At 37.9% G+C, this 11,684-nt stretch overlaps 1 long non-coding RNA gene across 3 annotated transcripts in view; it reads right to left on the bottom strand.

The window, feature by feature from the left end:
• The window catches only part of LOC131049844 (uncharacterized), a 56,003-nt gene extending 44,953 nt beyond the window's left edge, over positions 1–11,050 (bottom strand). For all 3 annotated transcript variants that reach the window (XR_009371818.1, XR_009106813.2, XR_009106812.2), the window contains exons 1-2: positions 10,797–11,050; positions 8,418–8,469 (exon numbers count right to left, since the gene is read on the bottom strand). This is a non-coding gene — a long non-coding RNA (uncharacterized LOC131049844). The remainder of the gene's footprint in view (positions 1–8,417; positions 8,470–10,796) is intronic.
• Between the last annotated feature and the right edge of the window lie 634 nt (positions 11,051–11,684).

Consider the following 11,684-nt stretch of genomic DNA (forward strand, 5'->3'; position numbering starts at 1 on the left):
TCAATCCATCATCAAGAATAATGTCTGCGATATTGTGCCTAGACTTAAAGGTAAGTCTGTTGTTTCTTCCAAATGGTTGTTTAAAATTAAACATGTTGCCGATGGTAATATAGAGAAATATAAAGCTAGATTTGTAGCTCGTGGTTTTTCTCAAAAGGAAGGCATAGATTATGATGAAACATTTGCTCCTGTTGCTAGATATACTTCTATTAGAACTATTATAGCTATTGTTGCAGCCAAAGGTTGGAAATTACATCAAATGGATGTAAAGACTGTCTTCCTTAATGGTGTTATTGAGGAAGAAGTCTATATTGAACAACCTGAAGGTTATGAGATTCATAATAGAGAAACTCATGTGTGCAGATTGAAGAAAGCTCTCTACGGCCTCAAGCAAGCTCCTAGAGCTTGGTATGAAAGAATTGATAAGTACTTAGTTAGTTTAGGATTTTATAAGAATGATGTTGATCCTAACATTTACTTTAAAGTATTTAATGGTGAAAAGCTAATTCTGGTTCTATATGTGGATGATTTATTTCTAACTGGTGAAGATAGTCTCATCATTAGGTGTAAGAAAGAATAAGCAACTGAATTTGAAATGAAGGATCTATGTCTAATGCATTACTTTCTAGGGTTAGAAGTGTGGCAAAGACCTAATGAAATTATTCTAAGTCAAGGTAAATATAATATCGATATATTGAAAAGATTTGGTATGATGGATTGTAAACCTACATCTACTCCTATGGAAACTAACATGAAGAAGTTGAGTATTTCTGCAACTAACTCTGATTTTGCATATCCTTCAGAGTATAGGCAGTTGATTGGATCCTTGATGTATCTAGTCAACACTAGACCAAATATTTACTATGCAATGAGTGCACTTAGCTAATACATGAACCAGCCAAAGCATGTTCACTTGGTGGCAGCCAAGCACATCCTGAGATACTTGTGTGGAACAGTTGGCTATGGACTGACGTATTCAAACAACACAGTAATCAATTTGGAAGGCTACTCTGATTTTGATTGGGCTGGAAGTGTTATTGACAAGAAAAGCACTTCAGGAATCTGCTTCAGCTTGGGTTCTACTATGATCTCTTGGGCCAGTAGGAAACAATCCTCAGTTGCACTGAGTACTGCACAAGCTGAATACATTGCTTCAAATGTAGCAACTAGAGAAGCAGTTTGGCTTCACAAGCTTCTTGCTGGGTTGTTTGGACAACCTTGGGAATCCACTGTTATTTACTGTGATAATCAGAGTTTTATTAAAATGTCTAATAATCTCGTGTTTCATGACAGGTCAAAACATGTGGAAACTCATTATCACTATGTTCGTGATATGGCACAAAGAGGTGCCATCCAACTAAAATATATCAGCACTGATGAACAGGTTTTAGATGTTCTCACCAAGCCTCTAGCTCGAGTGAAGTGTGAGTACTTCAGAGAGAAGCTTCAAATTGTGGAGAACACGGCATTGATTGAGAGGGAGTCTCAATCTCAGTGATGCAATTTAGTTTGCATCCTCCACCCTCTGTGGGCAATGCAAGGTGGAGTCACCCTCTACGAGCAATGCAAGGTGACATTGTATCCTTCTTTGGGAGAAGACTGAGGTGTAAGACCTCTTCCACCCTCTGCAAGCAATGCAAGGTGGATCCATCTTCTGCGCGCAATACAAGGTGGACATCATGAAATGAGTTCATGATATTTACGTGTTTTATTGCAAGTATACTCTATGGAACTTATACATTCATCCTTGCGGGCAATGAAAGATGAAAGTCATGAATGGATCATGACAAGTGGCAGATATCCTCTCTAGCTAAGAGGGAGTGTTGAAATAATAGCTAGCTTGGATACCTGATTATTGCATTATAAATACAAATGTATTCTCTTATGTAAATTGAATTATCTTGAGTTGGACCCAATCATGTAACGTGGAGGCAATCAATTGTAACTTTGGGCTGGACCCAAACTTGTAACATGGACACTTAATTGTAGCTTTGGGCTAGACCCAAATTTGTAACGTGAAAGGCAATAAATGAAATTAATCAATAAATTAGATGCAAGCCAACTTGAGGGTTGGCGCCAAAGATGGGATATAAATATAACAGCAAACAAAGTCATTACACAATCATTATCTCATGCAAATGTTATCTGCTCTCCAAGCAGCGATCTCTCCTTCACTCAAGCAAACTCATACAAGCCTATTGTGTGAAATCTTCAAGGTTGATTGTGGCGAATTAGTCAAAGACCCTCATGCAAACTTGAGAAGGACTTCTATTGTGCGATTTTGACCTTATACATCTGCTGTTGATCCTCCTATCCATCCGCTGTTGACAAGGGCTGCAAGCTTCATTGATATATTGAACAGCAATCTGAGATAAGTGTATTGCCTTGTAATTGCCTACATTTGAGATAATACATATTGTATTTGAGGCTGGGTTTTTCACCTCCAAGAGGAAGGTTTTCCCAGGGTATTGGTGTCTTTTGTCTTGTGTTTTATTGTTGTTACTGTTCATTCACAATCTGATTATAATCTAATTGCTTAAATCAACAATTGATTGCTTAAAATTAACACCTTTAAGCGTAGGAGGTGATGCAAATGCAGGTGCACTTGTCATAACTTGTACCAAAATAGGTTGTTTTCTATGCATATCACTCGTTAACTGTTGTTTTGCTTTAAGTGGTTCATAATGACAATGCCCTGAGCTATGTTCAAAGCAAATCAAGTTAATGTTTTTTTTTGGTTCAATACAATTGCAATATACCTTGGCTTTGGGTTGTGGAATTGCTTGCCATACATATATAGTTACATGGAATGTGTGTGAAAGCCATAATAAGCTAAATTCAGAACCTTAAAGACTACTTTCCTTATATGGCACTCCAATCTTAGAAATTAGTGATTGCAATTGTAGAAGACGATTGTTGTCTACTATAGTAGGTTGGCCAAACATATGGAAACATGCCAAGGCAAATTTGTTTTGTACTTTCAATGCATTCACTCAAGATTGAGCCATAAATAATTGTAACGCAATTGCATCGAATCATTCATCAACTAGGAAAGCCATAGCAGCGAACATGCTTTCTCCACATGCAGTAGCAAATGTAGGAAATCAACAAAGTCCAAGTGTGTCAAACGCACGTGTATTTGTGCTCCAAACATAGTCCAAATCGCAATTTGTAATTGGCAATTGTGGTTGCATGTTTTGGATACAATTGTTTGTGCTTATCCTCGAAAAGATAGGCTCATAGTACCCAATAGTTGGATTTGTATCATGGAAAAGTATTGATATTATAGGACGACATCCATCTTTATTGAAATGTAAATACAATTTCTTGCGTGTCAGAGACCAAATGCATATGGGCATGTTTAGCCAGTGCGCTAACTATTGCATGCAAAATATATCACCCCAAAGTCCAACTTCACCGTTGGCATTGATCTTTGTTGTTGAAAGCCTCATTCTTCGCAAATATGTGTCTATGTCATGTATGTTATGCAAATCGTACAACATTGTTGGGTGTAATTCATGCTCGAGAGAGCTCAAAGCTGTTGTACAGCCACTGTGAAGGCAATGCAAGAAATGGTCCACAAGGCCATTGCGAAGTTCAGTAGGTGTATATTGACAATGAAGCAAAACATGTACCGTATCAAATAAGGAATCACCTACTTTGTAGTTGAATGATTCAAATCGAAAGCATTGTGCATTGTTTAGAGCTTCATCAATAGATATGTTTTGTGGTTGATCATGTGTTTTGTATGTTTCTACTACAATTGGGTTATGTGACACATTTTGTGTCTTTGGAAGCATGTTTGTAAGCATATTGCAAAATTAGTTGACTAGTCTAGAAATCTTGTAGTGGAAGTGATTTAAGTATGTACCAACTTACAAAATGAGAAATGGAAATAGAGAAGAAAGCAAATTGGAACTGAATCTAATTAGCACTAAAATGCCACACGCAATGGAAACCTTGCAAGCAAAAAGAAGCATTGCATTGTCCATAGCTAAGCTCATTATACCGTACATTGCAAAAGTCATGGGATTGGTATGTTTCTACTATATGTGAGTTTTGTGACACATTGTGTCTTTGGAAGAGTGCAAGTAAGCCTATGCTGAATTAATTAATAACTAGTTCAGAAATCTTGTAGTCAACGTGATTTAAGTATGTATTGACTTATAAAAGGGAAATTTAAATGGAAAAGATAGCGAATATGAACTTTATTTAATTAGCACTAATATAGAAATGACAAGGGTGTATTGTAAATGCATGTTACTCTTTTCAGATGTCTTAAATGGAGAAATCTCATAAATTTAACTATTCATTGCATATTGCAAAATCAGTTGACTAGTCTAGAAATCTTGTAGTGGAAGTGATTTAAGTATGTACTAACTTACAAAATGAGAAATGGAAATAGAGAAGAAAGCAAATTGGAACTAAATCTAATTAGCACTAAAATGTCACACGCAATGGAAACCTGTTGATGTGTCTTTTGTACAAGACCAAACACAGAATAAAATACCTAAAGGTACCTTATCCTCTCTTGAATAAAGCTTCCCCGAATGCTGAAGATCTCGCAAAAGGATCAATCATAGTAGCTCCAAGATTCTGATTGTAGGTTCTCTACGTGTGGATAAGCTCTTGTGGTATGATGTGATTTTGCTGGAATCACAAGGGGACTTACATTCGATGACCTAAGTGTCTGATTTGCTATGGATATCACTGGAACGTGGGTCTATACTAATCCTTGATTTTTTTTAAAGGGAAAAGGATAAGGGTTGGAGAAGGATCTAATTCTAGCACTAAGAATGTAAGAGCAATGGATGACCTTTGATGAAACTTTAACTAGGTCTTGCTTTGACATGCTAGGATCATCTCCACAAGGTTAGTGCGATCTTCTAAGGAAAGCCTTATGATGTTCAAATTACCGCTACAAGCATAGACACCGTTAGGTTGATGCATATCAATGAAGAAGCGATAATTGAAGTTAAGCTTAAGCTGAATGATTCCAATCGACTACGCAAGGCAAGTCTGCAATCAACAAACTGCTAGTAGTATGGATACACAAATTTCACCATTGATCATACAAATTTCTTCCATTCATCTAGTAACATGAAATTAAATTTGAGAAGTATAGAGACAATGCAAATTGTAGAATCGACACATAGAATTCACCACTCCTTCAATGAAGTTTACATGTCTTTTGCAACAACATCTTGGCAACAATCTTTGCCTTCTCTTTCTACTCTACTCTAACTGTTTCCTACTCTCTGACTATTCACTATTAGCTAACTATTAACTATTAACCTTTACAAATGAGAAGCTAGGGCTTTATATAGAGAACCCTTTACAAACAGACGACTCTAATTGTCTTATAGAATCAATGGCTAGGATTACAAGATAGAAACCCTAATTAGGGTTTGTTACAACAAACTTCCTCTAGCCAATGAGAAAATTACATTCCAAGAGTGAGGACCAATAGGAAGCAGGGGTAGGTACACCGAAGTTTGTGCTGCCTCCGATAAATTAGGTGCATTGAATCTGATCGTGCTGAGGTGGACCAATCTGATCGGAGGAATGATGATTGGGATGCCGACTTGTCTAACGTGATGAATGATGTACTTCCTTTGCTTGATGAGGCTTCCTTATTGTCAAGTCTTCCTTCTCCAGTAGCATATCTCGCCCTGAAGTGCTAGCAAAGCCTTTCTTTGTCATCTTGTGGTAGAATGAGGTATTGAGTCTAACTTGAACTCCTTGAACACCCCTAGTCTTCCAATGCTTCAAAGCACCTTGAGTCCTCCCTTTTTGCATGTGGAACGTCCTTGATGATGATGGACTGGAAGAGGTCGTCCTTGCGCTGCCTGGTCTTCTTCCATCTGCAAAACCAACCAAAAGGTGATTAAGGACACATAATGAATTCATAGCATTTTCTACCTTAAATCATCAACAAGAAGACATCAAAATGAAGTTTGCTCAAGACTCTCCCCAAGGACAGGCCCAATTAGAATTTCGCTCAAGACCCTTTAGAAGGGTCAAGAGCGAAATTTGCATTCCTGGCCTAAATTCTTCTCACTTTGTGACCATACTTGCTCAAATGCATGCCTAAGGATGCCCTTAATCTCAATCAACACTAGGATTGATGCGAAATTGGAGCAAAATAGAGGTTTTAAGAATTTCACTCTGGACCCTTTGGAAGGGTCAAGAGTGAAATTCACATTCTAGGACAAATTCTATCATTTCTCTACTCCAAAATGCCTTCCAAGGCAAGCATACACTAGTCTTCTCTCCACCAAGGCCTGGGAATCCATCTCTTGACCTTCATCATGAGCAAATTAGGTGAAATTGAGAATTTTGCTCTGGACCCTTTGGAAGGGTCAGGAGCGAAATTCTTGACTTGCTTGTTTTCCTTCACCAAGGTCTATCCTTTTCACTCTCTATACTTGAACTCTCATCTTTGGATCCCTCTCTCATACATGCAACAGTTGCTTGACCCTCAAAATGGCTAGAAAAGAGAATTTCGCTAAAAATCATGGCCAGGGACAGGACCTATCTAGGATTTCGCTCTGGAGCCTTTGGAAGGGTTAGGAGCGAAATTCATGTCCTAGCCTAAAATCTCCATCATTGGTGGCCACAATCCATTCCAAGGCATGCCTAGGGGTCCTTCCAAGCTCAATCTACCTTGATCCACACTTAGCTTGACACAAAAATGAAAGAAAAGGTGGATTTTAAGAATTTCGCTCTGGACCCTTTGGAAGGGTCAGGAGCGAAATTCTAGTTTTGAGCACATTTCTTCATTTTTTCAACCCCAATCCACCTCAAAAGGCAAGGACACATCATCTCACTTCCATCCACGCCATAAAAACCAAGGATTTGACCTCCTCCAAGGGAAAAATAGGTGTTTGCAAGAATTTCGCTCTGGACCCTTTGGAAGGGTCAAGAGCGAAATTCAAGATTTAGGCTTGATTCTTCATTCCCTTCGCCCTCATTCACTTCCTAAGGCAAAAACATGTTGATTTACTTCTGAATACGCACAAGGGACTAAGATCTTGGTCCAAACAAGGAAGAAATGGGTGTCTTCTTGGAATTTCGCTTTGGACCCTTTGGAAGGGTCAGGAGCGAAATTTGCATTTTAGGGCAAATTCTTGACTTCAATTCTCACATTTCTTCATCCAAACAAGTGTTTTGCCCTCAATAATGCCTCGAAATGAGTTAGTTCTAAGTCTGGGTCAAAGTAGAATGTCTTATGGAGAATTTCGCTATGGACCCTTTGGAAGGGTCAGGAGCGAAATTGAAATTCGCTTTGGACCCTTTGGAAGGGTCAGGAGCGAAATTTGACATTTTGGTCTCTCCGTCAGGATTCATATATGGAATATAACATTTAAGTATGTCACTTATATTATATTCCATATATACTATCAGGATGTTTGAAAGTGGTTTCGGACCTCCAGGAGTTATAATGCAAAATCTAGTTTTTGGAGGATTCTTCAATTTTCCAGACTTAGTCAAATATCAAGATCAGGATGACATTCCAGACTTAGTCAAATATCAAGATCAGGATGACATTCCAGACTTAGCCAAATTTCAGGACATTTGAAGATCAGGATGACATTCCAGACTTCATCAATCACCAATTTGACCTTACTCAAATCTTCAAAGATGATATTCACTCACCAAGCTTCATTGACCTCCTGAAACTCAAACAAGACACAATTAGCAACAAGAGCAAAACTTTGTCCTAAGGAAGAATTTCAAAGATGACCCTCACCCGGAGCATCCACTGACTCACCTTTAGCTAAAACAAAGCCTTCTCTCTTAGTGGTCCCTCTGGCAACACTCAGCATGCAAAGGCTAATAGACAAAACCCTAAAAGACCTAGAAACAAACCCCAGAAAGCAAAAAAGTAGGGGTCCCCATTTGCAATGGGGCGATTAGTGGTCCCTCTGGCAACACTCAACATGCAAAGGCTAATAGACAAAACCCTAAAAGACCTAGAAACAAACCCCAAAAAGCAAAAAAGTAGGGGTCCCCATTTGCAATGGGGCGATGTGTGAATACGTCACAACAAAACCTTGCAAGCAAAAAGAACCACTGCATTGTCCATAGCTAAGCTCATCATACCGTACATTGCAAAAGTCATGGGATTGGTATGTTTCTACTATATGTGAGTTTTGTGACACATTGTGTCTTTGGAAGAGTGCAAGTAAGCCTATGCTGAATTAATTAATAACTAGTTCAGAAATCTTGTATTCAACGTGATTTAAGTATGTATTGTCTTATAAATGGGAAATTTAAATGGAAAAGATAGCGAATATGAACTTTATTTAATTAGCACTAACATAGAAATGACAAGGGTGTATTGTAAATGCATGTGACTCTTTTCAGATGTCTTAAATGGAGAAATCTCATAAATTTAACTATTCATTACTCACCTTGAGTATCAAGCATGCAAAAGCTGGGAAAATGCCACACGCAATGGGCACCCTGAAAAGCAAAAGCAAAATTGCATTGTCAATGCCTAAGCTCATCATACTCTACAACACAAAAGTTTTTCTACTAATAATAATTACAAGTTGCACATTAGTAACTGTTTAGCTAAAAACCAAGTGATCTGAAAGCCATAGCTTGGCCACTACACAACCCATACAAGATTCAAGAATGGTGCTCAATTAAGCCTGTTCCAAAATTTGTTGTCAAGTGCAATTTCTTGGGCAGCTCAAGTACATGGCATATTGGACTGAATCTCACAACTACTTACATCAGGCTGGTCTATATATAAGCAATTGCCAAATTGAAGAAAGAAATTGACAACCTTCAACAACTAAGCAGCTGCACCCTAGGTTGAATAATCAAAATCAGCAAGCTTGAACAAGTAGCTCATCATACTCTACATTTGTCTATATATAAGCAGTTGCTGAATTGAAGAAGGAAATTGATAATCATCTACAACTAAATAGCTTCTTATATCAGTCTGATCTGGATATAAGTGCTGTCTAGATTGAGTAATCGAAATCGACAAGCTTGAACAACTAAGCTGATCATACTCTACAGTAAATGCAAAAGATGACACAGAAGCGAACAAAAGTGATGAGGTGAAAAGAAATAGATAAGTTGAATAACAAATCGAGAATGTGTGATGATGCCAATAACAAATTGCTTGAGACAATGACTTCAGATAAAAACAAGTCATTAGGGACCGTGCCAATTAGAATGCAGGAAAAGTGCAGGAGTCTCAAGATCTACGCTTATAAATAGAGTAACATATCACTCCAGACATGTAAAGAAGATCTTTCCAGCATAGCATCTGCAAGGAAACTGCCATTTTTACTTTTACTGATCGTGTCACATTTCCTGTTTTGCTTCTGTGAACAAGCATACTACCGCATGTTTTATCATCTGAACAATTGATTTGGTTCAGTATATTCTACCACAATCTCTAATAGAGGCTCTGTCATTTTGGACATCATATGATAACAAAGATTCAGCTCAAAGCTTGTCTTTGTTCTGATAGCATGTTTAAAAGCTTCTGAACTACAAACGATCAGTTTATAAATAAATTGTGTGATAAGTTGGTGAGCATATTTGGGGTTACAGAATCAGATTGTCCTTATAAAAAACCCAAAGTAGCGGCTCTTCCTTTAGTGTGCATCTCTAAAACGGATTAGTTATGTTATATGGAATGGCTTTATATGAATGGACTTGGTTTCATTAAACAATTATGGTATCAAATAAGAGTTACTTGTTTGTGTTTAGACAGTCTAGTAATGCATATTTCCTGTAACAGGGGAAAACAGAAACTTTATGGTAGACAAGCAAATAAGGGAAATGTTTTTTGTTTCTGTAAAAGGTTATTGTATCATGAGTGTGATTATCCTTTAACTTCATGGCAAACTCCTGTTGGAAAGCTTTATGTTGCTTTCTTTCCATAAATCTCAGCATGCGAAAATCTCGTGAATTTTTATCATAAACTGTAAACCTGTTGATGACTTCATTTATCTTGCAGTTAAAAAGGCTAGCCGGCTAATGCCCTTAGGATAGCAGGGGAATGGATATCAGGGCTTGCCGACATAAAACTAGTTATCAGCAGCGGCAAAACAAGTAACGCCTACAATTCTATGGGCAACAAAACAGCGGGGGTGGGTGAGAGGTTAGTTCGTAAGCTGACTGCGCCTATGCTTGATTTACAGTCCAGTGGATCTGCTCGGTTGTTGAATGTTCTGCCCTGTGCTTTATTTCGGTGGACATTCAAATTAAACATTTGGTTTTTGCCCTCTAGCCCAAACTCATGCTTTGGCTTTCATCTATAAGAAGCGATTTTTGGGGAATCTTGTTATTATATAGCTTTCTATTAGTTGGGCACAAGAAAGTACATCTCGTTACAGGGGTTTGTATTGCCATATATTTCACCTTCTCTGCGTTATGTCCCTGCTCATTAATCATTTTGTTAATTAGGCATCCATTTGCAGGCACTGTTATCAACTACGATAACTACTTTGAATATCGCTTGCCAAGGGTTTGAGTTTATTAATACTTATACTGCAGTGATGATCTAACCGATAAGGGGGCTTTTAGAGAACAACTATTTCAATAATTTGAGCATTACAGTCGAAGAGACTAGAATGGTCAAGGCTTAAATAATTTAAGTAAGAAGCAGTAATATTTAAGGAACAATCTCTTCTATTGTGTGGCCGTATCTATGCATTTTTATCTCAAAATAAAATCAAAATGTTACGAAGAGTGGCATATGAAAGGGAAAATTTCAGACAGAATGGAATCGTTCAAGATAAAAACCAAACCCAGGCCCATGATACCTGCAGCTAGAACCGGCTTCATCTGTTGTTCCCCAGATTTTCTGCAACAAGGTCCGCCTTTCTCTTCCTGAGCATGGAAAACTCCTGTGTAGAAACAGTCTTCGATAGAACCAGAATTAAGAATATAGGACACAAGCAATTTTGTTTCGAGGGACCTGCACATTGACTGCCCTGGAAAACGCCAGCGAAAACCCGAAACACTGCATGCATAGGACACATTTACAGGCGAGAAACAGCTAGCGAAATAAGGAAATGTGCCCCTCCAAATGTTAAATGATTTTCATCAAATAAAAAAGAAAATATGTAGGACACGTTTAAAGGTAAGGTAAAGGCATGTCCTCATGGTACTGCTTAGCTTATTTTGGCTAGCAGATGGTCAAAATGACTGCTTATTTTTATGCAATCTTAAAAAATATGGTGAACCCATGTGTCTTTTTATTCAATAAGCAGTCAGTGTTTATTTCTAGCCCCCCTTTTTTTCAAAGCTTATTTTCATTTTTTAAGCAGCTGTTGCTCCACTAAAATAGCGAAAGATTCCAATTTATCTTTCTCTCTTATTTAGAATTTTACATGGGAACACTCTACCTGCTTAAATTTAAGCAGATACCTGCTTAAATTTAAGCAAAAAATGCTCATAAGCAGCCGCATGGGGACATGGGGTAAGAGACAGCGTGCGAAATAGGGAAATGTGCCCCTCCAAATGTTAAATGATTTTCATCAAGTAAAAAAGAAAATATCACCGACAAAAATCCATGCAGCCAATCATAAAATAGAGATAATTATGAGAAAAATCACTTTAATAGCAAAATTGCACTTTTGTTTCGAGGGACCTGCACATTGACTGCTCTAAAAACGCCAGTGAAAACCCGAAACACTGCATGCATAGGG

The sequence above is a fragment of the Cryptomeria japonica genome, chromosome 1 (assembly GCF_030272615.1).
Source record: "Cryptomeria japonica chromosome 1, Sugi_1.0, whole genome shotgun sequence".
Taxonomy (NCBI): domain Eukaryota; kingdom Viridiplantae; phylum Streptophyta; class Pinopsida; order Cupressales; family Cupressaceae; genus Cryptomeria; species Cryptomeria japonica.